This window comes from Xylocopa sonorina, chromosome 3, assembly GCF_050948175.1.
Source record: "Xylocopa sonorina isolate GNS202 chromosome 3, iyXylSono1_principal, whole genome shotgun sequence".
In the NCBI taxonomy this organism is placed as follows: Eukaryota; Metazoa; Arthropoda; class Insecta; order Hymenoptera; family Apidae; genus Xylocopa; species Xylocopa sonorina.
The window spans coordinates 13,832,694-13,858,982 of NC_135195.1; the positions used below are offsets into that span (position 1 = coordinate 13,832,694).

At 48.0% G+C, this 26,289-nt stretch overlaps 2 protein-coding genes across 21 annotated transcripts in view; one reads left to right on the forward strand and one right to left on the reverse strand.

Moving 5' to 3' along the window:
- The window catches only part of LOC143433606 (uncharacterized), a 232,917-nt gene extending 232,094 nt beyond the window's left edge, over positions 1-823 (forward strand). The window contains exon 5 of the mRNA XM_076911034.1: positions 814-823. The gene's annotated coding sequence lies outside the window, so the exon portion shown is untranslated. The remainder of the gene's footprint in view (positions 1-813) is intronic.
- The window catches only part of Rg (A kinase anchor protein rugose), a 322,382-nt gene that overhangs the window by 140,710 nt on the left and 155,383 nt on the right, over positions 1-26,289 (reverse strand). The window lies entirely within an intron of this gene.

A 26,289-nucleotide genomic window follows, 5' to 3' on the forward strand; every position in this document is an offset into this window, starting at 1 on the left:
GGAACGCCTTTCAAAGTTGAAATTTCAGTGGGTTTACTTCAATGGCCCCTCTGAACATCGCGAGGATAGTAAAGAATTATTCGCAATGATTTTGCCATAAATGAAAACAATTAAATCGTGTTCAAAATATATCGCGTCCGTAAAAACTGAAACATTGATCCTGAAACTGCTGGCGTTATTGCATCGTTGAATGTTTCAAAGCTTCCAGCGGATAAAACGGGCGCCGTGCACTGTCAGAAAGAAGAAAATGGCAGAAGAAGCTTCAGCCTGTTTTTACAGGAACAGTTACGATGAAAATTTCATAGGATGGCCTCCCGTAAAACCGCGCGACCAATGTTAGACGGCACGTTCCTTTTTTTTTTTTTCTGAAACGGTAGTCCACCGCGTCAGAACGCGTGTTTCAAGTTGCATACGGTGGCTCTAAGAGCACGAGTCGGGTACCAAGTTTATTGCATGTCAGAACGGTGGGTTCCAAGAACGCGCAACAAAACGAGGAATTTCCCGTGGAATATACGCGCTGTTTAAAACATACGCGGGTTAAAACGTCGTGGAAGGAAATTTTTGTAAACCTTTACGAGATGGCCTTTTTACGCTTGGGAATCTAAGTAGTATTTAACACGAAGTCGTTGTCATTTTCTGTTGAATTATTTCAGTACGTCAGCGTAAAAAACAAAAATAAATCTTGTGTTCAAAAATATTAATCTTGAATATAAACGGTGAAATAAACCTATCGGTTCGAGCGAGTCTCCAACTGTTTATACCTCAGGGCTTGAAAGAGAGACACGTGCAGACTTTGCGTCGTCATTTCCTTAGGCGAGAGGACCCAAGATTTTCTGTCGCTTGTCCTCACTGCTCGCGCGAACAAGGAATTTTGCTTCGAAGAATTCTAAGAAACTTTTATTTCACTCAGCCGTTTCCAACATTTCTGTTCCACATTCCACGGAACGCTGCTTTCTGCTTCGTGTGTGCTCCACTTTTAATAATACGTGAAACAATTATTAAAAAATGATGTCCACGCATTTCTCTCAGTCGCGAATCCTCGTAGCTAAACAAACTACACCGCGACTGTGCGAGTAACTCGCGTAAGAGTTACATCACGTAAAACCAGCTTCCCGACCGTGGCTGGTGCTTATTCCGTAGCGTCAACAAAACCGGATCCACGGTGCCCCCGTTCTCCCTTTGACGCGCGGGACTAAACGACGCAGTTCGCTGAAATTCCACGTAGCACGCACGCAAACTGGGCAACAGGGTCGCGAGGCTTTGCAAACACGCTACCTGGGAGCACGGCACGACATCCGGCGACAGAAGCGTTCCGTCGAGGCGCGTCCAAGTCCTTTGGACCCACGGCTCCCGCCTCGAAACGCTTGCCTGGCCATTTTGTTCGGACGTCGCGATACAGCCAGGCGTAATTTACCCCTTTGCCACGACTGGAACGACCCAGCGGCAGCGATACAGAGGATAGTAAAAAAAGAGGGGAAACGAGGGAGAAAAAAAGAAGGAAGGATTCCACGTAAAACGGTTTACAAATCCGGAATTACTTCCAGCGGGTATCTATTCTGGCAGCAGGATTTAGTTTCTGTTGTAGGCGGTAACGCGGTGGCCAACAACGGGAACAGGGCTGGAAGGGGTTGGCGAGGCGGGGTTGTGAATGGATTTGGGGAGAACGAAGGGACAGAGAAACGGCGAATCGCTGGAAAAGGAGAAGAATAGGGATACAGGATTTAATTGCAGAATTCCCAGCGGTGCCGGCTCCATCCTCGTCTCGTCGATCCCTTTCCACCCCCTTGCTAAGCTTTTATCTTCATTACCTATCAACTTAGTTGGCTCGCTAAGAGCTTCGCCAGCCGGGATCGGTGTGTGTTTCCACCTAAATACAGGGTAGCTCATCTCACACGAACAAGCTAAATAACAATTACTTTGAGATCTCTCAAAAATCTTCGTTTATAAAAAGAAAAGTATATACATACGTAAGTTATATGGACAACGCGTCCCTCGAAATCGTGCAAACATTTTACGCGAGAGTTTCAGAGTGCGCGTTACAAGCGAACCACCCTGTAAGCCAATCTTCCTCTTCCTACAACAGCAGAACAGCGAAAGCGGTGGGGGTGCATCGTGATTTGACCTAAGCTTAACTTGATAAACCCTCGGAGAGCTTTGAACCAGCCGGAAAATTCCGCGGTTGCGTTTATCAGCGTTACAGGCTGCGTTAAAGGAAGGGGCGAGCGGGGCCAGCGAGGGGACGATCGATAGCTTCGAAGTTGGCGGAACGTTTTTCAATTTTCCTCGTTCTTTTTTCCTGCGCCCGCGTTCGGTTTGTTCCATTCCCTGGGATCTCCCGCGGCTTTTTTGATCCTCCTGTTTCTCCCTGTTTTTTTAACGCGTGGAGAGCTGCGCCGTCGGAGAAACTCGTGCTTCATTAAAGCTATAATTCGTCTCTGGTTTATGAAACTCATATCGCGCGATTTATTACCGCCGCGAGAAGCGCTGCGAGTTACGCCAGCATGCGGTGTGCAATAACGGTGCGGTTTTGTCTTACAACATTATGGACGACTTTTGGCAGCGTGTCGCGAATGACCAGAAGCTTTTAATTCGCAAGCTAAAGATCGCAAGCTAATCGTAAAGTTAGTTAATACGTATCAAGTATCGCGAATTGGTTCACGAGAAGTGGCAACTCGCTGAAAAGACATTTCCATGTGAATTGATAAAATTGTAGCGAAAGAGCGAAACAATTTTACATCGCTTCGATCGAGTTCTCTCGGTCTACAACCGAGTGACACTTGAAATCACCGGCATTGGGTGTCTCGCGAAATCAATCGAATCCTCCGTGTTCGCCTGCCCTTTTGGAAATTAATTGCTCGCAGACACTGTCGCGCTAATTTGCGACGCACCCTCCTACGGGAAGCACGGACTTGCGGACGAGCAGAGGCGTTCGTTTCAGTGGAGGAGGAGCGAATTGAATTAGCATGCCAGACTGAGAACGATACAGACCGTAGAAGAGACGCGAAAGGGCGGAAGATTTCGAGCAACGTGCCATTCGTTCGAAGTAATTGTTCCTTTCGATGCGAAATTAGCTGTTCTAAGTCTAAACGGAACAACCTCATCGACAGATCACGCAGAAATGTTTCTGACGCACGACTTTCTGCGCGGTTTAGTTTGCCGCAGAGGTTTTCCGAAATTCGCGTAACGAAATTGCATTGATCAGTTATTCAGTATCGAATTGGCGGAAATGGAACGATAAGTACGACCGATGCGTTCTGCATTGTGAAATTCGCCATTGTACGAGAGACTGTATGTAAAATATGTTGCAGGATTTAATGGAGAAATTCGTGATGTACACGCGTGCACGTGAAACACGCGAATATAGTAGCGCTCGACGGGTTTCTGGATTTTTACGAATCGACACGCGGTAGGTCGAAAATGACCGATTTAATGCACATGTTTAAAGGCACTCGAAAATAAACTGATAGGAAATGCGTAATATTTGGGATATTTCTCATCGCTCTTGACGCATGTTCATAATAAAAGCATATTTTACATTCGTAATGGACAAAAAAACATATCTTGTTAAAATATGTTGCATACGTATCTAATTAATATTCACGTTATTTAAATACATTGTTATAGTTACAAACGAGACTTGAGTAATCACGTATGTATAATAATCATGGAAAATTTTAACATTACGCTGCTACGTGTAACATGACGTGCGCTGTGATACAAAAAATAATTCGCCATCAGCCTGTTAATAAAACGTAGAAATGAACACACGGTGGATTTGCCAAATCGGATTTTTTATCAACAGTCACATTGTTCGACATCGCTGTAGAATCGTTTCCCTGGGCGTCGCGCGTGCGATTCGTTCAACCCTTTAGCAAAAAGACGAGAACACAGCGGCTACAATTACTCAAACGGAAACAGAGGTTCACGTCGACTCGTTATCCGCTCCATCGCACAAATCCGCGTGATTACAGCGCAAGGAAGACGCAAAAACAGCGAGGGGAAAATAAGAAGCATTTAAACGCGCGGAAGAATGCGAACGGACGGAAATGAGATGCATTAACTCCGGTAAGCAGTGGAAATTTATTTGCGCTCCATCGACAGCCCGATATAAACGAGACCATCGAACGGGTGCCGCTGCTCGGAACCATTTTATCCAGCCAAAGTTCCCCTGCTCGTCCTCGCGATTCTTTCCTCCCTTTTTTTTTTTTTTTTTACCGCCGTCCCTGGCCGCTCGCAAATTATCGGGGAACGATTTAATTGCAACGCGCGACTCGCGATACAGCAATGCGGCATTTATCGGGCCGGATCTTAATGGACCCGTCCCGAATATTTCGAACAATTCTTCCGCTTGCTTTCTTCCGGGTTCTTAATCCGCGCGGATTAAGCTTCGATCTCGAATAAACTAGGGAGCTCCGCGAGGAACTCGTCTCGCTTTCTTTCCGTCCCCTTTCGCGACGCAACGTGGAACCAATTCGACTAATTTTTACGACCTCCCCACTTCACGGACCTCCTGTCTCAGCTACGGATAATGCAACGCGATGCAATTATTTCAAATACGCGCAGCGCCACGGTATAATGTTTCTCGAGGTCCAATCAGCGTCCCGGGAGAAAAGCCGATTACTCAACGAGCTGTGCCCTATTTTTGCTCGTTCTCTTTGAGAGATTTTTGTCTATTAATGACCAGAGAAAAAACTCTACGGGCAAAGGAAGAATATCTGATTACGATTCATTTTTAGACCATTGTCGGACGATTTCACCGAGCGCGAGTCTTTGGGAGGCGCTTCGAATACATCTGGCTAAAACGGCAACGGAAAATCCTGCTAGATTTCCACTCCTTTCCAAGTGTGTTTCCTCGTCAGTGAAACGCACATCGCGCGAATCAGAAGAACAGTCTCACACGGACTCATAAACCACTCAAACCTTCGCACGCTATCTTCTTCGATTATACTATTTATAGCGCCTCGAGGATCTGAAATTCAAACAGGCGTCTCACTTTTATTTAACACGTGAATTTTAAGCGTGCGAACTGCCGGGAGTGAACGTTTCCGCGGGAGTATCGTTCACGTATCTTTTTCGAGAAACCACAGCTACACAGTCAACGCGTAGTATGCGCTTACGTGCCTGACTGTATAATCCGCGACTTGATGGATCTCGGTACAAACTCCTTTGATACGCGGAGCTTTGTACGTCTACATACCGAGTGTCTCGAGCCAAGAGCACCACAGAGTATCTCGTAATCCTTCCTTCTGCATCTCCGTCACTAAATCATTGCTACTCTGAACGTAAACCAGCAATCTAACAAAACATCTCGAACGCGAGGTCCTCTCCTGCTAATTGAGCATCGACTCTGCTCTCTCTTCGTTCGTCGAATTTGCAACTACGTCACGCGTACACGTACAACGAACGCGTGTACGCGACACAAACTGTTTGCGAAAGGACAAGTAGTCCCGAGACGCGAACAAAAGCGACAGCGTCTCGACGAGGAGGCGCGGGAAGCGAACACTTTTCTCGCGTCACGAGCAATAACTTGTTTACGCCGCGACGCGACGACCAGGAGGACGGAGTACATTCGCGAATGGTAATTAGTCGCACGCCCGCGAAGTTGAAGAAGTTGCGCGCTCAGCGAAGGGTCAGAAACGAGATTAGGGCCGCGGCGGAATTGCGAGCGTGAATCATGACGCCAAGAGACAACGGCGGCGTGTACTATTTCGTAATGACGTTCCGTGCTATAACCAGATACCGCTGATTAAATTTCGCTCGTTGACATTTCGCGTATCTTGCCCCCGAGCGTGCCGTGAATTCAGAAGCTGAGATTCTGTGTGTTCGTGGAAGATCGGAGATGCATCGCAGATACGAATTTCGAGAATTATCGTGGAAGAGGAGAACATTTTCCACCTTTGAATTTCGTTATTCAAAACTATCAGTGAAAATTTTCCTTCTCACAATTGGATCGTCTCTAATAACAGAAGATAGTTGCGTAATTACGTGGCAATGGTAAAGTGGAAGCTGTAAGAAAGTCGACAAGACGCTGAGTTAACTCCTCCAAGAACTCCGTTTTTGTTACCCGCAAATGAGACACGCGAAGCCTTCCATTGCTTGGAAACTCGTTCGTCTCCCGTTGAAATTATGGATCAGCGGTCCACCGTGTCATAACCCACGGAATCTTCCTTTGAGGTGCGCGGAGATGTTCCTCGAGCGTAATAAAAATTCGCCAGGATCGCGCAGTATTTCCCGAATTCCCACGCCACGCGAAGAAACGTAAACGCTCGTCGGAATTTGATGTCCCATTTAATTCGCGCGCCGCTGCTCGAGGGTTGTAAAGATACCGAGCGGGTGGGTCTCGACTGACGCGAGCTGGCGATATACGTAAATCGAAGCGAACGACGTCGTGGGAACTTTTTCGATCGAGACGAAACGGCTGACGGTCACGGATTAGACGCGCGATAGGCAGCGTCCCTTGAAAGCTTTGGGGTTTATGGCAGCGTAGCAGCGAACGAGCTCGATTCGCGCGAGTAGCGGATCTCGTAGCGATTTTAACGGACGCGGTGCCAAATAGTACATCCGGTGGGCGGAGGATGCGTTCTAAGTGCGAAGCAGAAATTCCCAGGGATGAGGCGTCGTCGAATCAATTTTAAACGGGCATCGCTCGGTCCGGGAGATTTGGCAAACGCGAAGGCGTGCATCCGCACGCCCGACCGGTGTGTCATATAAATGGTGCACACTTTTCAATCTCTATCCCTTTCGTATCTCGTCGGTGAAAAGCTCGAGGAAAGCCCTCGCGTCAGGAACAGCGGATATTTCATCTTCGCGGCCGCGTTTATACGCGCGTAAACGGATCGCGTATATCTCTCGATTCCTTTCCACGACGAAATTTACCGTCGTCGCGAACGTTGAACGCCCAGTAGCGTCGTTCGAAAACTGTTATCGCTCCGCTGCAATCTGGAAAGCGCGCGGGAGATTGTATCGAGTATTCTTGCATCCAATTTCCAGCGGAACATTTGGAAATCTTTCGCGGGCGGTAGCAACGAGACGAGGGAAAAAATGGACGCGAAGAGTGAAGCGAAGGGCCGATAAAAACCGAAGGAACTCGATATAACCGGGGGTCGTAAAATCGCATTATGGGTAGCAGGGTATCGGTTGGCTGGCGAAAGGGCGCACTGCGGCGTTGAAGAGGCCCCGGAAGCGGCAGATCGAACGCAGCGTGGAAATATCGGACAACGTCCGAGTTTGATCGCGAACCGGTGCGGTGGTGGTGTCAGCGTCACGGGTAGCATTCTTTCACAGCGAGAAGAAAGGCGATGGGCCAGAGAAAACGCGGAACAGGGGTTGACCTGGGTACGGTCTGCATTCACGTCACGCGCCACCTACTCTCGGCTTCTATAGACAATCCTATGCTCCTAAGCTAACCAGTTTGTCCGTCTTTCTCGCGCTCTCTTCATCTCTATGCCTGCGATATAACAGTCTCGAGTAAATCAAGGATAGTCTGCCACGTCCTTTCGCGTCTTCTTTTCACTCTCTCGCCTCTTTATTATACTTTACGTTTCTGGTACTCCTTCTTCTGGCATTCACCTTTTATCGGTAACATATATCGCGGGTTTATTCATTTATATTTATCGAAACGACCGTGTGAAGTAAAACCTCAACATGTACGAATGTGTTATGAACGTTGCTTCTGTATGCGCAGTGTTTGATCGCGGATGGATGGAACGAAGGGAGAGTTCATAACCATCAATCACTCTAATTACAAGCACGCGGCAACTTTCTTGCGCCCTCTACTCCAAAACCTTAATACTTCCTCCGACATTAAGGATCCCGCGAAAGTTTCCTCGAAACGATCAAGACATTATCGATTAACCCGCCGCCTCGCCTGCATCCGGAACTTCCGTCGCCGCAAGAACACCGTTAACTTCAAATCCCCCGCGAAGTTACCGTTGTCAAATTCAACGGTAACGCCGCGCTAACCGCATTAAGATCATTAAAGTTGGTCGCGTAGCGGTGCCCACCTGCTAACGAGTGCTAATGAGTCCGCGGGTAAACACTGAAACTACTTCGGATCGAAACTGTACCGGACGCCATCGAGTGCCGTTAGGACACGTCCGAAGTTCGCGGCGGAAGTTGCGGCCCCGTCGTCCCCTGCAACCCCTAATCCGCCATCGCAACGAAAATCTAGCGTCTCCCGCTGGAACTATCGCCGTTTACTCCGTTTATTTTCACTTCCCCTAGCCGAGTTGCTCGTCTCGCGAAGCTGTTCGCGACTGAATTAGCGAACGCGAAGACTAGCGACGATTCCACGGTCGAGCATGAAAGGAAATTCGGTCCTGATCCTAAATCTCGCGGCTTTCTCATCGACTTCCAGTAGCCAACGATCTCTACCAGTGACAATTAACCTCGTCGCTTTTAGCTTTCGGGAATTACGTTTGGTCTGTGTTGTTCCTATACGAAGGGGCAATCTCCATTCTCTGCGGAACGGATCTTGGGTCGAGCAAGTATGGTTACCTGATTTCCTGCTAATCCTCTACAATCAGAACTATGTCTACTTGCGAGAAGAAAGATCGTGCGATTTATTTAAATTTGAAATGCACATTTGTTGTATAATTTTTACGTTTTGCACCAGGTCTATCTACCTATACTTCTATTTTCCACCATTAATCGAGGCGCAATGAGCAGTTTACCAAGCACTGTGATCCAACGAGCTAGGGGTAACCGTAATCACAGCCGACAAGAGCCGCGTTCGCGAACAGCCGAGCAAAAATCAAGATTTAGGTGTCGTCGCTTCAGGCACCACGCGCTGCAACCGGTGTACCGTTGGCTTTTCGTGGTTTATCATGTGGGAAATATGGTAACGCGTTTATCGCGGCTCGGTGTACGCACTGCAGTCGGCCGGTTACCGCAGTGGTATAAATCGAGTTAGGCAGCGAGCGCTCGGCGCGCGCGCTACGAAAACGCATTTCATTAAGCGTATCCATTCCCTCCCCGACTGCGAGGATTAATACACTTATAACGCGTGATAAATCGTTCCTCTGCGACGGAGACGCCCGCGACCCATGGTTTCCCTCCATGTTTGGATAAATAATTATTCGAATTGGCGAGGACGCTGATGCACTTAACACGCTCGAACCCCGAAAAATTCAGTTCCAAGTCGGAACAGATTTCTGACCCGGTTTAATCATTTTAGGAAACGCGAGATCAACTTTCGAACGTCCCCGCGAGATCGATTTTTAATCAACGGGAGGAAAAATATCCGACCAACCTCCCCCGCAATTCTATAAGATAAACAACGAATACAAAATGTATTTATTAAAAGCAAACAAACAGGCGCGTTTCTTCGAACACTTCTCATTGTTATATAAAAAAACTAACGCTATCTGCGTAACGCTGAATATTTTTAGAAATATCAAATTTTCTATCGTTAAATTTGTCGATACAAGATGAAAATTAATACGATCTACACGCGAGTAACATAGTGGAACGTTCGTCGAGAAGACTCGTTCTAATCGACCTACTTAAACGACGAGGTACAATTACTTCCATCGAGTGGAGGACTCGACCCTCAAGTCGTCCCTCCCTCGATCGCAGTTTTTGCGTGCGGAACCAGAGGCTGAGAAATCTAGAACAAGCGTCGCCCGGCGATAAGCAAAAACGGTTTATTTCAAAGCCGTGGGAATTTCGCTTCGGCGGATCGTGACGGCTATTTTCATGCTGCTTTTCGCGTATCGCCGCGCGGAAGTGGCGCAAAGGACATAATTGTCCGCTGGAAAGGAGGTTAACTGGCTCTCACCCTCGACCCAGGTATCGCCGTTGTTTCGTTCCTCCTGCGCCAGTCGAGATCCACTTAAAAACTAGGAGAGACGCTAGCTTTGAAAGTTGCCCGCTTTTACGTGAGCTATGGAACTGACACTTCGGCCCGTGTCACTCGCCCGGACCGCAACGGGACTTGAATAAGTTTCCTACGAGAATGGAAAAGTCTTGGGTTTTAACTTCGAGCTCTAGCCAATTTCGAATACTACGAGTAACTCACTACTCTCTTGTACATGTGGTATTTCGAAACACGTACGATAAAATGATTTGTCACGCTGCATCGTAAAGTACCTCTCTAAATGGTACCAATGCTCGCGTAGAAGGCAATTAAATGAACAATTTTTAATCAGCGCCCTGATAAAATGAAAGCAAAGCGTGATAAAAAGGGTCATTTCGTCGGTACCGTCCATCCGTGTCCGACGAAACTTTACTACCACCGAACACACGTATACATGACTCGAAACTGATATCAGGCAGCGTTGGTGTCCTTTACGAGCATTTTGCGCGAACGATATATGAGCATGCAGAAAGAAAGTGTCCTCGCGGGAGCAGCCAGATTTCACCGTGCTGTATTTATTATCGCGTTCGCATCCGTTTTATACATCAGCCCTTTGGAAGCTTCGCAAGGTGGATTCTAACGGTGAACGGAAGCTCTCCCATGGTGCGAGTTCGCACCGTGCACCGTTTCCTCTCGTTCGATCCCGACTTCCGCTCGACACTACACGAACGATGCTCTGATGATCGTAAAGCATACCGCTGGGAAGAGAGCGTTTCGCGAGCTGGCAGAGCTGTCTGCTGTGGAAAATAGAATTTCCAATTTACGAGATCCCAGATGTTTGCGCGCGATTGGTTAACGCGCGTTTGGTAATAGCAATAATCGAGCGCCTCGTGTAACGGTTTATCGAGTATCCGAAATGAAATGCACGAAATCGAAATTGGAAATTTCGATAGCTATTAAAGCTTAATTGGTTAATCGTAATGCAACCTGAATTGCGAACAAGCTTTCTTATCGATCTTAGCTTGATCAAACGCCGATATTTTAAACTCCAAAAAGAAAATCGCCAATTCCTCTCAAGAAACAAAATTGAAACGCATTAAGAGCGGTTCAAACCAAGTCGTTAGACGAGGAAAAAAAGGGAGGAACTCGACGAAAGTAGACATCCACGACGAGGAACGAACTCCATCACTGGTCGAGGGAAAACAAGTTAACCGTTGGCCGATCTGCCAATAGAAGACCGAAACGATCCGTCTTAGGTCGCCGGTTCTACGAGCCCTGCGCCAGCTGCGCTTTCAACCTCGCCAGGCGAATGTATGTGCACAGGGATACGAGGAGCACGGGTTTTTACACCGTCCCGGGAACCTTTTCCCGTCGAGAAGTTTCCGACGCGACCGCAAGCTGTTGCCAATGGACGAGCCGGCGGGAACCGAGTCCCTCTACCCGGGAATAATGCCTGCAGTGGCTTCGAGACCACGATATTTGTTGGTCGAACAACATGGGACACGAATGAAGAGTTTCAGGTCACGGTGGTTGAATTCTCTCTGGCCTCTCTGGCGGGGCTACGGATTTCGAAATCACTGAACATTTTATCGCGACACCTTTATGTAAGGTAGTCGACGAAATAAATATGAATTAAATAATAGATCAAACAGCATCCCAGCAGTCTCTGTTTACGTCGATCGTTCCGCTGTAACGACCAGATCAAAGATACTTCAAAGATCGCGTACGCGAGCTCTCGCAACCCCTCTCCATTATCCACGTACTTCCACCTTCGCGCTCCAGCCGCATCATCCACCGTGGTCGGTTTTCAACGGCCATAGAGGCCGTTCTAATCGAACGTATTCTATGGAAACTAACGCCAGCCGACGTTATTACCAGGTAACGACCAGACCGCGAACGATCGAAAAGCGGGCAGACGCAATAAACCGGGGGCGCGAGAACTTGCAAGCGCGCATAGGGGGTAGCAGAGGTGGAGGATGGCCCAACAGAGGCCGGCTTAACGACAGTAATTGCATAGCTCGTGCAAATTGTAAACTCCGAACGGCGCGTGCGGTAGTTCGCGACGGGGACTTTCGAACGGGCAACGAAATGTATGCAAACCACCGCCTCGAGGATCGCGACCCCTTTCCGGTCCCACCTCAACTCTGTTTCCCGTGTCTCTTTTGCCACGGGGTTGGCGGGTGGAGTTGCGAGCTTGTTATATTGAATTTCAAATGGGACCCGATGCGATAAATAAACTGGCCTAACCCAACGAGTTATCCCTCGTACCGCTCCTCTGTTCTGAGGATCTGCAGGAGTAGATCTCGTTTCGTTTGTGTATCCTAGAATCTTCGAATCAGAAAGTACAGATTTAGGAAGTGAAACGCGTGCGTGGATAAAACTGACCGCCGAAAACCGCGTACACCTGTCGACGCGCGAGATAGATTTGCGTGGATGGAAACAATGCGAGTGTTTCGAGCTCGGTTTACTTTCATTCATCGCGAGGCTGGCCTATATGAGGAGATAAATTATGACGGAAACAAAGGTTAACTTTCCAGACGAGAGCCATGAAAGAGCCTGGTTCTTTCATCAGCGAAACGTCCAGATGTGGAAGCTGAGAGAGGAACGTGGTCGCGTACGTATATTCTTACGCGCGCGACGCGTTCCGTGCAGCGACGCCGGAAAGGAGCCGTCGAGGAGGAGGTCGCGGAACGAGAATCTTACGCCGGCAGTGTCTCTCCGCTTTTGTGCCTGGATTTTAGACGGCGGACTTTTAATATCGCGACTGGAGAAAAGGCTAGCCCGCTGCGCGTCTGCTTTTCCACTTACAACTCAGCGCTACGACTTTCCTTTGGTCTGCTCGCGAGCCACGGAGCGAAATTACGACTTCCGTTTCGTCTTATCGCGGGAAGATACTTTGTTTGAAGGTGTTATATTCTCATCACCCTCCGTCGAGACGCCGCTATTACGCTCTAACGTTCAGGAATTAATATAATGACAGTCTCACTGATGAACGGGTGTGTTCGATTGAAAAGTCTTCGATCGGATGACCGTTGAACTGTAGAACATCTCGCTGAACGCATCGAGTCTATTAAAAGATGGAAATGCGCTAGTTCGAAGTGGCACGAGTTTGTTTGCAACCGACCCAGTGATCACGTTCCTTTAAAGTCAGAGCGAAAGAGTATTATACGCTGGCCTAGTAGTTGCGGAACGACTTTAGTCAGACCAGAAGCCAGTCTCTTTTAACTCCAGAACTACTGAACCTTGAGTCAAGCGGATCCCGCGAGAGTGGATTCCTCGAACTCATACATTTCCTCGCATGTTTGTCCCAAGAAAATTCTGTCTCAAAGAATAATTTATACCTGATAGATCACTCTTAAAAAAAAAAAAAAAAACCCACCGAAAAACACAATTCTAACAAGAAGAAACATTCGTTTAACCGAAACGTGCGCGTCCCAAAATTCGCAAACTCGTTTTACACGTAACCACGAGCACCAGAGCAACGGGTCGCCGTCGATGTCGAATAAATTCAGCCGAAACCAAGCGTCGCGCTATCACCAGCAAAATTGCAACTTCCCAGCGGCGTGCAATCCGCAGTTGGCGTTTTCCGCGACCCGCTTAAAATTCAGTGGGGCGAGGCGTCAAAGTGCGCGCGCGGGGTCGGAGCAACGACAATACGTCGGGTCCTGCAGTCCCCAGCAATTCGCGCCCCCCTATTCCGAGATCCTCGAATCGGTCTCCAACTACCCTCGCGCGGAATGGGGTGGTGGGCGCGCGCGGAGGGTCGTCGGAGGGTGACGAAAGCGTCGCGAGCGACGGTGTAAATTCGCGGCACGTACCGCGGCACAAGCACGGAGATAGGGTCGCGCAACGCGGCGAAACGAGGTCGCGGTACGCTTTTTTCATCCCGCGGCTGTTTCGAGCGGCACGAGGCACGGCGTCACGTGCCGTGTCACATCCGGTTCCCAGCCAGATCGCAGTGGAACGCAGCCGCGCGATCTGAAAGGTGTTCTCGATGTTGGAGGGTAGTTGAGCGAGGTGAGCGAGCGTAAGTCGGGGTTATAACACGCCGGACATTATTGAGGGTAATACGGGGATGTATTTACGACGCGAACGTGACTATGGTTATTTTTCGTTCAGTTACTGCCTGCTGTTTTCGTGTTTTCCATTTTCCGCGGCCCTATTTCTTTGGGTGTTTCGAGAGATTTAATTGGAAAAAATAAGAATCGTTTTCGTGGAGTACAGGGGGATGTTGGTTTGCGTTCTCACGCAAACGTGTTCGCGTGAATCAGTGTACAGAACGATCGCCCTGTTGGCTGTCCTCGTTGACGGATACCGTTTTAGTGGCGATTTCGTTCCACGTGCGACGCGATTCTCGATACTCGAATTTATCGTTCCGGACGAAATCGCTGGACGATCGGGACGAATTCCGAATTTACGAGCCAGCTGGAAGGAAATACGCGAATATTGTTTGTTCTTCACCGGATCAGATACTTTGAAAATTGATGACACGATCGGGGGTCTCTTCGCGTTTGAAACGTACACACAATGGAGGTTTGCATTTAAGATTCCAATTTGAAACTTTCAATTTCAATGTACGACACATCAAAGTCTGAACGCTTTGCAATTTCTGTCATCAAATCAAGGTAATCGTTGTTTATTTCCGTATTAATCATTCGATTATTAATCCTGCAGGAGACGAGCGTGGGTATGTGTAATCGTAAATCCTCGTAACCGAGATACGGAAACTGTGGCTCGAGTAATCGAACAACTACGGTAACGCTGATTTATGGAGCTAAACTTCGCCTCCGTCCTATCCGGATAATTGATGTTCTAATGTACTCGCTTATTGAGATTTAACGTCGTTTATGTCCCTCGAAGTGTTCAAGGGAAACCGTTTATTGATAGCCAACTCGCCACCGCATATACAAGGTAGCCGTTACATTACTTTTCTTAGCACAAGATTTTCGTTCACTTCGCACCCTTCGTAAATTATTCTTCCCACCAAATTTCAGCGTAGAACGCACCTGATTCTATTTCGCGAGAATCTTCGAGATGCCCCTCTGGCGATCAGCGTCGAGAATCCGCGAGCGTTCATTTACACGGAAAATATTCCTCCTGCTCGAAACTCGTAGACGGCGGAAATAGCGCGATCGACACAAATTCCGATCAAAAATATTGGTTTCGCGGTGAGAACTTTTCCGCGCGATTTATCCCGATCCACCGTTTCGAGTACGTTCGTTTCAATCCACGCATCGCGAGACGACCCTCGATTATTCCGGTTCTTCTCTCCCCTCGATTCTCACCCCCTCGGCGAGCAGTGCAGGGTAAACTCGCGGCCAGAAATTAAAAGTACGCGGACCGATCAGAGCCGCTCAAAGCGGTCGCTGTTTGCCAGGCGTCGGATAGGTTTGTTCTTCGTTTCGAGAGAGGTGAATTATTGTTCCACGTGGCTCCGCGGAGGATCTGTTTGGACGAGTTTAAACGCGATGTACTTTAGGCTCGGAAAAGGGGCAGGCTACCGGTAAATGTTTACACGCGGTGATGAATGTGGGTTTTGGTGAACTCGAGTCGAGCACGGTTGCGTACAAACGTTAACGCGAATCTCTATTTCTTCCACTTTCCTTATCAGACTTCTTTTGATCGTGCAGATCGACTGGCAAAATGTGATTAAATTCATAACTCTCCCATAAGACAGACATTTTATTATTGAGAACAGTAGTTGTTGTTTGAAGGGTGTGATCGTGTAACAATTCTCTAGAATTGTTTACGTCCAACAAGAAGTATCTCAGTGAAGTAATGGATACTCGACTTTTAAGCGACAACGATGGACGAATCTGAATTTACAACCCCCGCGGAAATCAACTCGCGGAACGACGGAAGAAAACAAAGTTGTCAGCGCAGGCATTAATTTGGCAAGTTTTTCGCGTAACCAAGAGGAATGCCTTCCTCCCTCGAAACTTGGCCCAATCAATCTTGAAACAAGAAAACAATGCACTCGAGCGAAGGAAGCAATCGTTTCCGACGAGTGGAACGTTGAACAACGTCCCTGGGTCCCGGTTTACTCTTCACGGAGTCGGTTCAACGAAAAAATGCTTTCGTTGAACAAGAGCGCGTGGAACAAACGAAAGTAGAATAGCGTAACGGCTGAATTTCTAAAAAATTGCAACCGAAAGAATCGTTGTGTCCAAAATTGAAGCATCTTCGTGGCTGGCCTCGGTTAATGAATACTAATCAGAACTCGAGAGTGTGCACGTTCGCTCGAATCCTGCATCCTCCTTAAATATGCGACGGGAATTGACAATCATACGGTTAGAAATAGAAACTCTATGCAGCAGAATTTTCAACGAGAACTCTCGATGTTTCCACTTTCCGAGAGAAGCGAATCCGTTTTAAACGAACCAGTGGATGCATATGTATTCCGAAATAAAAACGTGCAACGACAAGCAACGTCGATGCAACTTTAATATCAGTAGTGAACGTGTTAATTCTGTTCCGACGAAGGTGAAAGAAAGCTTTTTTCTGTGAAAAGAATGGAGAAAACCCACGTCAGCGTAATGGTAATTCAAGTTTAACGAGGAAAACGATATTTGATCGACTAACCTTCGCCTGGGTAGTTCGAGTCTATGGTTCTTCTTTTTACGCGAGTTATTCTTCGCTCAGCAAGATTCGCGATTAATATTCGACGTGCTGTAATCGCGGAAAGATGGTATTTCGAAGGTTTTACGGATTTGTTCGGTAAGAAAGAACCGAGAAGGCTTGTCAGCACTTGTCGATAACATATGTTCCATCATATCAACAAATTTAAGTTGTTTTCAAGCTTGAACATCTCACTATTTTATCGCCAACAGGTCCTCGACGCGATAGAATTAACGTATAAGTGGTAAAAAATTATTTACGTGGTATTTGTACACTGTTAAGTTGTCTGTCAGTCTCAAATCGCAGCGCAAGCAAATAGAAAAGAAAAACAGACAAGCGTTCACTGAAGAATCGATAATCTCGTAATCCCTAAGAGCAAAGTTTTTCCATTATAGACTCATAATCTCACGTTCGTTGCTCTAGAGCGAGTTTGAGAAGCTCTAACTAGACAATAAATCCTAATCTCTCCTACTTATCATACTAACGTGCATCCCCGTTAAGAAGGTCGAGGAACTTGCTTCGAAACTAGCGAGTAGCTCCTCGTGAATCGCTTCTTTAATCATCGATCCCATCTTAACGGTCCCATACTCGTCGATGGACCGGTATCTCCCGACTTACTCACGCGAAATTGCGATCAAATTGAAGAGGGCTACCAACATTCTTCGAGCTGATCTGCTCTCTCAATTATCATCGCTATCGAGTATCCTTAATAGAGCCAAAGTTATAAAAAGATAGTGGAACTTTTTTACGATTTCCTCGTTAAACAACCCTTCTAATTCAATACCAGAAACGTCCACGCGATCGAACATTCCAGTCGCAACACCAGCGACCACGACGATCCCAGCATCCCCCGCCTGCTTGGGGGAAGAATTTATATCGAGGCCATCCGTCGAGCCGTCGAGTAAGACGTTATAGGTATCCGGTCCTTTTGCCGTGGTACGACGGGACGCCAGAAAAGAGATCAAACGATCGGGAACTTTGAAACGAGCGCCATTAAGCGCAGCCGGCGCGCGGGTTACGTGATCGCGTACCGGATCGATAGGGTAAAAAATTTCGCCTCCTCGCTTTCTGTTCCCGTAACACTTGCTCCAGCGGGCAGTAAACACCGTGTGCCCCCCTGTGAAACGTTCGTTTCGTGGCTCGTGTAAAATTTAATCGCCTCTCAGGGTCTCCAAACTTGGAATATAAAACAGAGGGTGAACAGGGGGATGAACGATGTAGAAATTGGAGTAGAAGTTGGCGCGGGCACTTGTCGATAAACCACTAATCAGAAAATACAACTACACCGTCCAACGATCAGTTTAGAATAGATCAAAGGAGAGTAGATAATTAATAGAACCACGAGCAGAAACAGAACGATGATTCATTCCAGGCTATCAAATCCGTCGAAGCGTCTCTCCTCCAGTCTCAGCGATTTTTTCTCATCCATCCGTCCCCTCGATCCGCCGCCAAGACTCTGTTTTCCACTTGATTCTCTGGCGCCCTTCGCTCTATTTATCCAAGCGGGGAGCACGGTTCAACGAAAGGTCCGAACGTTCAGCTATTTTCAGCACCCCTTCAGAGGCCTTCCGCCTCGACCAAAGGCTGCGCCGCCTTTTGTACGAGGGCCCTGGATCGGATAAACTCGTCCTACGTGGCAGTCGCCTCTATTGTACGTGTGTACGTACGTGCACGCGCGAGGGAAATACGACCAGCTCCCACCCTCGTGGCGAACCTCCGGGTGAAATTGTTGCACGGACCCACGGCGAACTCTAACCTTATTGCAAATGCGGCTGACAAAGGGACGTTCTCCGGGAACCTCGCTTTATGTAGGGAAACGATGTTTTCAGCAATTGGAAAATAGGGGAGTGGGACGATGCTTTTAACGGTGCTTGATTAATATATCATTCATCTGAATGTTTGTCGTCCATTCGGAATAACTGAAGTTCACGGACCACGATAAATAAGTAGAAAACTGGAACACGTTTAAATAATTTTCTGCTCATCAAAGGAGAACGACTCGATTATCGTAATTACGAGCAATTCCGTAAATTGGAGTATTTACCAGTAATTTTAATCCCGAGGGGTGAAAAAAAAGCCCGTAATGAGAGTAATTACCGTGTAATTACGCTGTATCCAAGCAATTACATTCTCTTATTTCAACGTCGTAATTATTCCGCGTCACGAAAAGCAGAAAAGAAGAAACTGCACGCAAATATAGGAAAAATAGTGATGCACGGGTAGCGTGTTTTTCCTGCGTAGTCGCGAAATATTTCAGCCCCTGTGCATTTACCTAATACTCGAGTTCTCGCTGTTCGGAAACACGTTTCGAGTTTTTGCCGCACTTTCCCGTCGCCGCGACGCGCGCCGATGGATTCATGCGCGAAGTCATGTTTGTTCGATTATTCATCGGGGCCGGAGCGAACATAAACTATGCGATTTCCCAAACGTACAGCTGGAAACGCAAAAAAAAATGTCGCGTAAGCCTCTAAAAAATTCATATCGTCGCCGCGTTCCACGCTGGGCCGAGCGAAAATCGAAATAGTTAATAAAACGGGGCTCGCGGTTTTTCCAGAAGAGGCTGCGCAGAGAAACTATCTTCGTTCGTACAACAGCGGGAAATGTCATCGCATTTTTGTTCGTCGTCGAAAAATGCGAGGAAAAGAGAACGAAAGCAATTGTTCCGTTGAATTCCCATTTTTGACAATCGAAACGATCGTTAGTGGCTTTGGTCAAATGTTTGGAAATTTGTCAATCTTCCTGTACGTCTTTCTTCCCGTGTCGGATACGAAGCACGGGAATTTGTCAAATAATTGCATTTTATTCGTTAATTGCGCGAAGATGGAGAGAAGAAAATGAGGATGAAAAGGGAGGTACCTCGAAAGTATGAATCTCCCATTGCTGGTGTCCTTTTTGAAGAAGAAACGCGGTATTCTGACGAGAATAAACAAGCGGTGCGAGTACATGTTCAAAGTGTCCTGCAAATATTTGCATTAAGATTCCGGAATCACACAGCATCGCGTTAACGAATGACGCAGAGGCGAAAAAGTCTGCAGGGCGAATAGAACGGCCGTAAATAATGAGAATAATTGAACTTACCTAGCGTGTGAAATGTTAATAGACTTCAAAAATATCGTGCGATATCCATTGCAGTAAACGTTACGTGTACGAGAAATGAACGATAAGCGAAAAAGGAACGAAGTTTTCTTATGGCACTTTTAACTGAAAAAGCAATTGATGGAATTGACTTCAAATTGACGAAACCCCGAATATTTGTATTATAATTTTCATATAAGGAAGAAGCGTAGAAAAAATAGACGCAAAAGAGTTAAAGAATATTCAGTTTATTACGCTAAAAACATGCAAAATGTAAAGCTAGATGTTTGATAAAAATTTACTTGGCAGCAACCCCTTGAAATTTATGAGAATACTCGGACGCGCAACAAAGATAGAGGCTTCAGTGGAATGAGTTAGAACGCCAAGTGTACGTACATCGAACTTTCTTTTATTTATTCCATTAACACGATCGTCCGTGCTCCCGACTTTTACAATAATAATTCCAACGACGATGATCTAACGCGTTCAGCGGGCGCTCTGTGCACGATCGAATCAACCACCGTCTAGAATCGTGTTCAAATATTCACGTACAATATAACGTGAGTTGTAAATTTGAGAATGAACTCAATCTTCCAAAACATACCTGAAAGCTACCAAAAGCTCAGAGTCAACGTCAGTTCGACGCGAGAACCAAATTCGCAACTCACCTTACGCAACCCCCAACAACGCACCCTTCGTGTACCAAACGCATAGAAAGGAAAGGACTCGTGCCACGTAATCGGTTTACAATTCTCTTTTTCCATTCGAGGCTCGCGCGCTAATTAAGTTACCTAACAACTCGCTGGTCAACTAGCAGAGGACACGGATGAATAACGGAAAACGGAACGGCTGGCGTCGCGTCCTACCGTGCGGGATCTCCGTTCGAACGAACCGAGCGTGGGCGTATTGAATTCCGACAGGATTTGCGTAATTCGTGAACTCCGACCAATTGGGGTAAGCGTGGTCAACGATCGATTACGTTACGAGGGGTGGTTTATGCGAACCCGCTAATCCAGCCGAAGGGAAACGCGGCCCGTCGATTACCGATCGCGGGGTGCCGTTGGCCACGTGGCCGTCCGCGAGTGCACGGAGTGACAGAGTGGTAAAGAGTGATATTGTAAACGATTTATTTGCGTTCTATGGTCGTTTACAGAGCGTCTAGCCGTTAGGCTTTGTTAAGTGCTTCGGCGGCATCTCACCAGTTTCGCGTCTCTAACGCCTGCCCCACTGCCCTCCGTCATTTATTTCATACGTACCTGAAACAGGAAAACAGGGAAAATTACGGTTGACTTTTGTCACAATTTAACGTCTTCGCGAAAATGATCATTCTTCTACTGGTTGAGTCCCAAAGTACGCGGAGCAATCTCTAAAAGGGGATTAAAACGACACTCGAAGCCCTCATAAATCCTAGAACGTGTTAACACTTCGCCAGCGACATCCGCAAATTTCCTTGAATCTACATCGCCGCGTTTCCAACCCCCGTGCGCGAACCGTTCTACGCGAGAATCCCATTATCCCGCGGCAGGGTCGTTTAACGTCGTTCGAAAGGAGAGTACCGGCAACTTCCTTGCCGCGATATCGTTGCCAGACAACAGACACCGGGTCGTAACGCAACGTTAATTGCTGGAGCCGAGGGGGTGCGGTGGTTGAAAGTGGTGGGCCGCGCGTGGCTAAAGTGGATTTCATACCGCGACGGAAGGTTCGCGGCGTGGCGGAATTATCGCTGCCGCGGTCATAAACCGTCCGAATGCGCCGTTCCGCGGTGCTATCTTTACGAGCGAATTATGCGCCGCGGCGTGCTTCGAGGTTCGCTCGCGGACGGGGGCGACGCTCCTTGACGCGCCAGTTCCACCAGCCGAGTCGTGTATAAATTCACCCCGCGCTCGAGGCGGATTTAGCCGGCGTCTAACTATTTTTCAGCCGCGCGCTTAGAAGTTTTTAGAGGCCGCCGGGCTTCCACCCCGACGACCCAGTTCGCCGCCGGCTGAATGAACGAAATTGAACCGTGAGACGGGGAGAAATTGGCTTGACCGAATGGATGGAACGGCGGAACGAGTCTGGAATTTATTAGGGGAACGGAATGTCGTCCTAGGAAAGGGTTGCGAGTAACTTTTCTGCTCGCTTTGGGATCCTCAGGCTCCCACCGTTGTTTTATGGCGGATGCTGTTGTACATTTAGAGGGTTGATCAAGGTTCATCGTACCAGGTGAATTGTGGCTTGTAGATTTTTCATTTAATACCGTGGACGTGTTCGTTGTCAGTGAATTTGATTTAATTCTCGTTTTAATTGAGATAGCACTTCTAAGGGTAGCACCTCTTTTACGTATCACGATACAGGATCGCGGATGGTGATCTAATATTATTAAAACTTCCGACTGCTTTCTTCTATGAATATTGCATGGAGGTCGCGAGGACGCAGAGCTATCAGAAACCCGTGAATTCGCTCTGGCCATTTCGACGAACAATAATATTTATGCATAACCAGCCACCACGAGCCGAGACGGAAGAGATAAAAAGGCTGCACATTGTGGACGACGAAAATCCATCTATTTCACCATTATTATCCGGTAATGAAGTTTTATCCCGAATGATTGACAGGGACGGATTAAAGGACAAGAGGATTCATCACGCGGGGATTATCGCGACCCGTCCCATGGAGTCTCCTCCGACGAGCTACGACATTCCTCTCGAAGCGTTCCGTCGCTGATGACAGATTGCCGCTCACGAGGCAATGCCACGCCGAGCACGAGTCGAGTCGCGGTTTTCATTCATTCACGATCGTTTCCAATCGCCTCGACGCTCGCGACACGAAGAGGTGTTCCAGCGCGTTCGTGAATTAGACTCGTAATTAGGCTATCGCCGGTCGAGGGCGAACTGTTGCTTCTTGTCGATGGAACCGCGCGAGAGACGCTTGATCGATTGCTCAATTTACGAGATGTCGTCGGTTACTCTTGACGGGCAATAATTCGATCGGCTGCGGATACGTCAAGTCCTATCTTGACGCTTTCGTCAAATATTTCCCGTCTCTTGATCTATTTCCGCTTCTAGCGACAAATTCCTTAGCTTCTCTGGACATTTATATCCCACCCTCGACTATACGTTTGATTTTTTCTATTCGAGATCGTAGAGAATGACATTCTATGCACGTGCTTTCACCGTTCGAGGAATGTCAAGTAACGCTCGATGCAACTATCGACACTGTAGAAGAAAAGATCGTCATTCACGCTCGGATGAATGGCTTGGAGAAATCAATTCGTTGTATAAATGCCAGAGCTATACTACTTGTCCGGCACAGTCCTCGGTTGTACTACTTGTCCGACGTTCGCCCCATTCATACCGCTTGTCTGATACGTCGTTTATTCGTACTACTCGCTAGATTACGACAGCTACGCAATCACACGAAATTCAATATTATTGAAAGCTTCCTTAAAATTATCGAATCGTGCAATTATAAACGTGTAAATGCAAAATCGTTCGCTTTGCATATTTATCCGCTCATATCGCTTCAGGCATTTCACTGTTTCCGTGCTGTAACAGATACGCTTTCGATCCTAATGCCGGTTGAACGATCGGAAGGCACAGAGCAGGTTCTCTAAACAGACGTCGAATCAGCGATCGATCTGACCGATCTTTGGATCGTTATATTCCGCGATGCGTGCAGTCGGATTTAGTTTCCATGGCGGTTGCCTGGCGGTACAGTTACCGAGTCTCGAACAGGAAACACGCAGATCGCAATAATCCCTCATAGGCGATGCAAGGCTGAAATCACGCATTCTCCAAATACCAGCAAATTGGTTCGAAACCTGAGGATAACGCGCGCATCCCAGGGTATCGTTTCGCGATACGCCTTCTGCTCGTTGTAACAGAGAGCCTGTATCCGCGTTTCATCCGCGACACGCTACATTCGCCCTTTTCAACCCGTCCGTTGCAAACTTCAAACGAGCGAGCCCGACAACCATTAAGACGGGGTTAAGGTTCGGTCAAAGGCTCCCAGAACGAAGCAAATACAAGGAGGTTGGGCAGAGGGTGGGCGCGAACGTTTTACCGTTTGCCAGCCCTGTCGCGTTACGTTGCACGGTAAGGTTGACTCGCAATCGCGCGGAAGGACACGAACGAGCAATTAAGCGGCCCTTAAAGGCGATCGAAGGGGCACGATGTAACCGCGGTGCTCCCTGAATCGTATCTACCCGAGTCTTAATCGTTTAACGGAGTTGCTAGCAGGAAATTGCGGCTGACAATTGATTTCGTGGCCCCGCGATGCCTGTTCAATCTGTCCCCGGGCGACCCTGGATCGGTAGAAGTATCGCACGTCCGGATAGGACGCGGGAAACTGTGGCGCCCTGTGGTAATTGGCTACAACTTCTCTTAACTTCTCTTCTTTTTCATCTCTACCTCTAAAAAAAAAAACGATTTCTACTTGTGTCGTGTATTATTTGCCTTTTTACAAGCAACTCTTCAATTTTAACTATTAAAAAAGTCCACAAAGTAGAACCTACCCCGGGCAACGAACAATCCTGACTCAATATCGAACGAAGAACGAAACGTTCAATCGAAACCGTCAGCCTCGCGATAGTCGCGATTCGATCGCGAGCAAACGAACGTTCGCATCAGGTTTGCCCGGCACTCACAGCCGCGAGTTGATTTTCAAGCACACAGCCCGTGAAAATTTGCGGCCGTTGTCGCGCGCAGAGTGAAACGGGCCGACGCCTAGGTCGTCGCGCGCGACCCCGCTCACCCCTAACGAGGCCGCAGCCCGAGTTGAATTCTCCGCGCGCTCCGCGCCGGGAAATTCGAGAGAAACGAGCTGCATCCGGGTGCAACGCGGCCATCCGATATCGATGATGCAACGGAATCCGATTTCCCGACACACTGGTCGTACAATCCGCCTCTCCCTTTCGATCGGAGGAATGTCTGATACAGGTACACGGACAGCGCGGCCTTGGACGATATGGAAATTTCTGACGGACGACTGTTACGTTCGGGGGTTTCGAGTATATAGCGTAAAACAGAGCGAGTTTTCCTTGAAATCGCGCAAATATTAATTCGCTGATACGTTCTTCTCGATCGATCGTCCAAGAAAAGTTGCTCGAAATAATGGTGCTCGCGAACCCAACTCACGCGTCCATCTCGCCCGAAATCCATTCGTTCCCCCTCCTCGTATCTCGACTGCCGTTGATCCATAAAAACATCCAGGAAACGCAATCAACCGTTTCGTGACCGCCGTCCCAGCTACTAATACCATCGAATGAAGGTAACTCGGGGAAATCCGTGCGCCTCCCGGGGCGATCGTTCTCCGGTCACGTCCCAGAACGGATTGTTTTCATAGAGCGAACGAAAACGGAAGTTAAGGGGGCGTCGAGCGACAGTTCGTCAGCGTTTCCTATCCGCAGCTGGGCCGGTGTCCGCGCGGTTCGACTCCAATTACGGTGGATAACACGAGGAGCAATTAAGCAGTCCGTACGATCGGACGAAGGGATCCTCGGCGGCGCGTGGAGGATCGAGCGTCGGAATTGCACGGTTTCGGTCGTTACATCGAGCGGCGAGCGGTTGGGCGGGCACGGCTATTGGGAATTGCGGCCAACAATTGATTCCACCGGGCCGGACACGCTTCTAATTTCTCCTAATGCCCGTGAACGAACCGAATTTCGGTTCCGTAATAGTCTTTCGCGCGGCGATAATCGATCGCCCGACCAAGACAAATTTATTCGCCACGACGTTCCACCCCGCTCAGGGAATTAAACGCGATCTGCTCGCCGATATTTTAGAGGGGCTTCGAACCGCTCCCTCCACGCTCCACGAGCGTGTTATTTATCTAGATTGGTTCCCGCTTCGAAGTTTAGCGGATCGCGTCGCGGGTCCGAGAAGTGGGTTAGTACGTGGGGAATATTTTCGGGACACTTCGAGGCACTGGCTCGGGTCTCGACGAGAACGTTGCTCGCTCTAAACCAATTTATTTCGTCGACGGTCTAAGCGAACGTATAATAGCCGAAAACTCTGAACCATCCTTGACAAGGTGACGCTTTAAGCTTGAAATGTTTAATTCGAAACGGCTTTTCCTCTTCGCGTCGTACCTTGCTCAACGAGAGCCAACGTTCCTGCATGACGTTTGGGAAAAAAGACCCGAAAGACTCGAAGGAAGAAAGTGGAACACCCCGTGCCAAGTAATGTAATTCCTGAAAGCACCTAACTTCGAACCAAAATCCCATCCGTGCGGAATCTCTCGTTTGCCAGCGAAAAAATTCTCCGATTCAACGGCAAATACTCGTCCCTGGATAATCCTTTCGAAATAAAAGTCTTCCATTTTCCACCTTCGCTCGTTTAATTAATCGCGGATGAATCTTTGAAAAGCGCACGCACGAGATTTCCACGGTGCGTTCGCCGCGACTCGTCCTCACTGTCGCCTCCGCGTCACGACTGGGTTTCCGGTGATAAATCAACGGGACGCGGCGGTGTCTCGTACGCGGAAATAAAAGAAACCGCTGCTTCGTGCCAGGGCTTTCTTTAGCAATTCTTTACCATCTACCGACTTTCGAGCTGAATTTGATTTTCCCTCGCGCGCCGGCGAGCGGACGGACGATTTGTCCCGCGCATCGTCGAAACGATAACGCCACGGGTTTGTTTAACGGATGGACAGAGACGGATCGAACGACCCACGGTTCGTTGAAAAATTCCACGAATTTTTTCCATCGAAAAAATAGTCACCGGATAACGAAGCTGGACAGAGATTTGCGATTTTCTGCGAAATACCGTATTGCTTTGAAGAGAAATATCTGGCATCGGAGATCCTTTAATACATCGAAA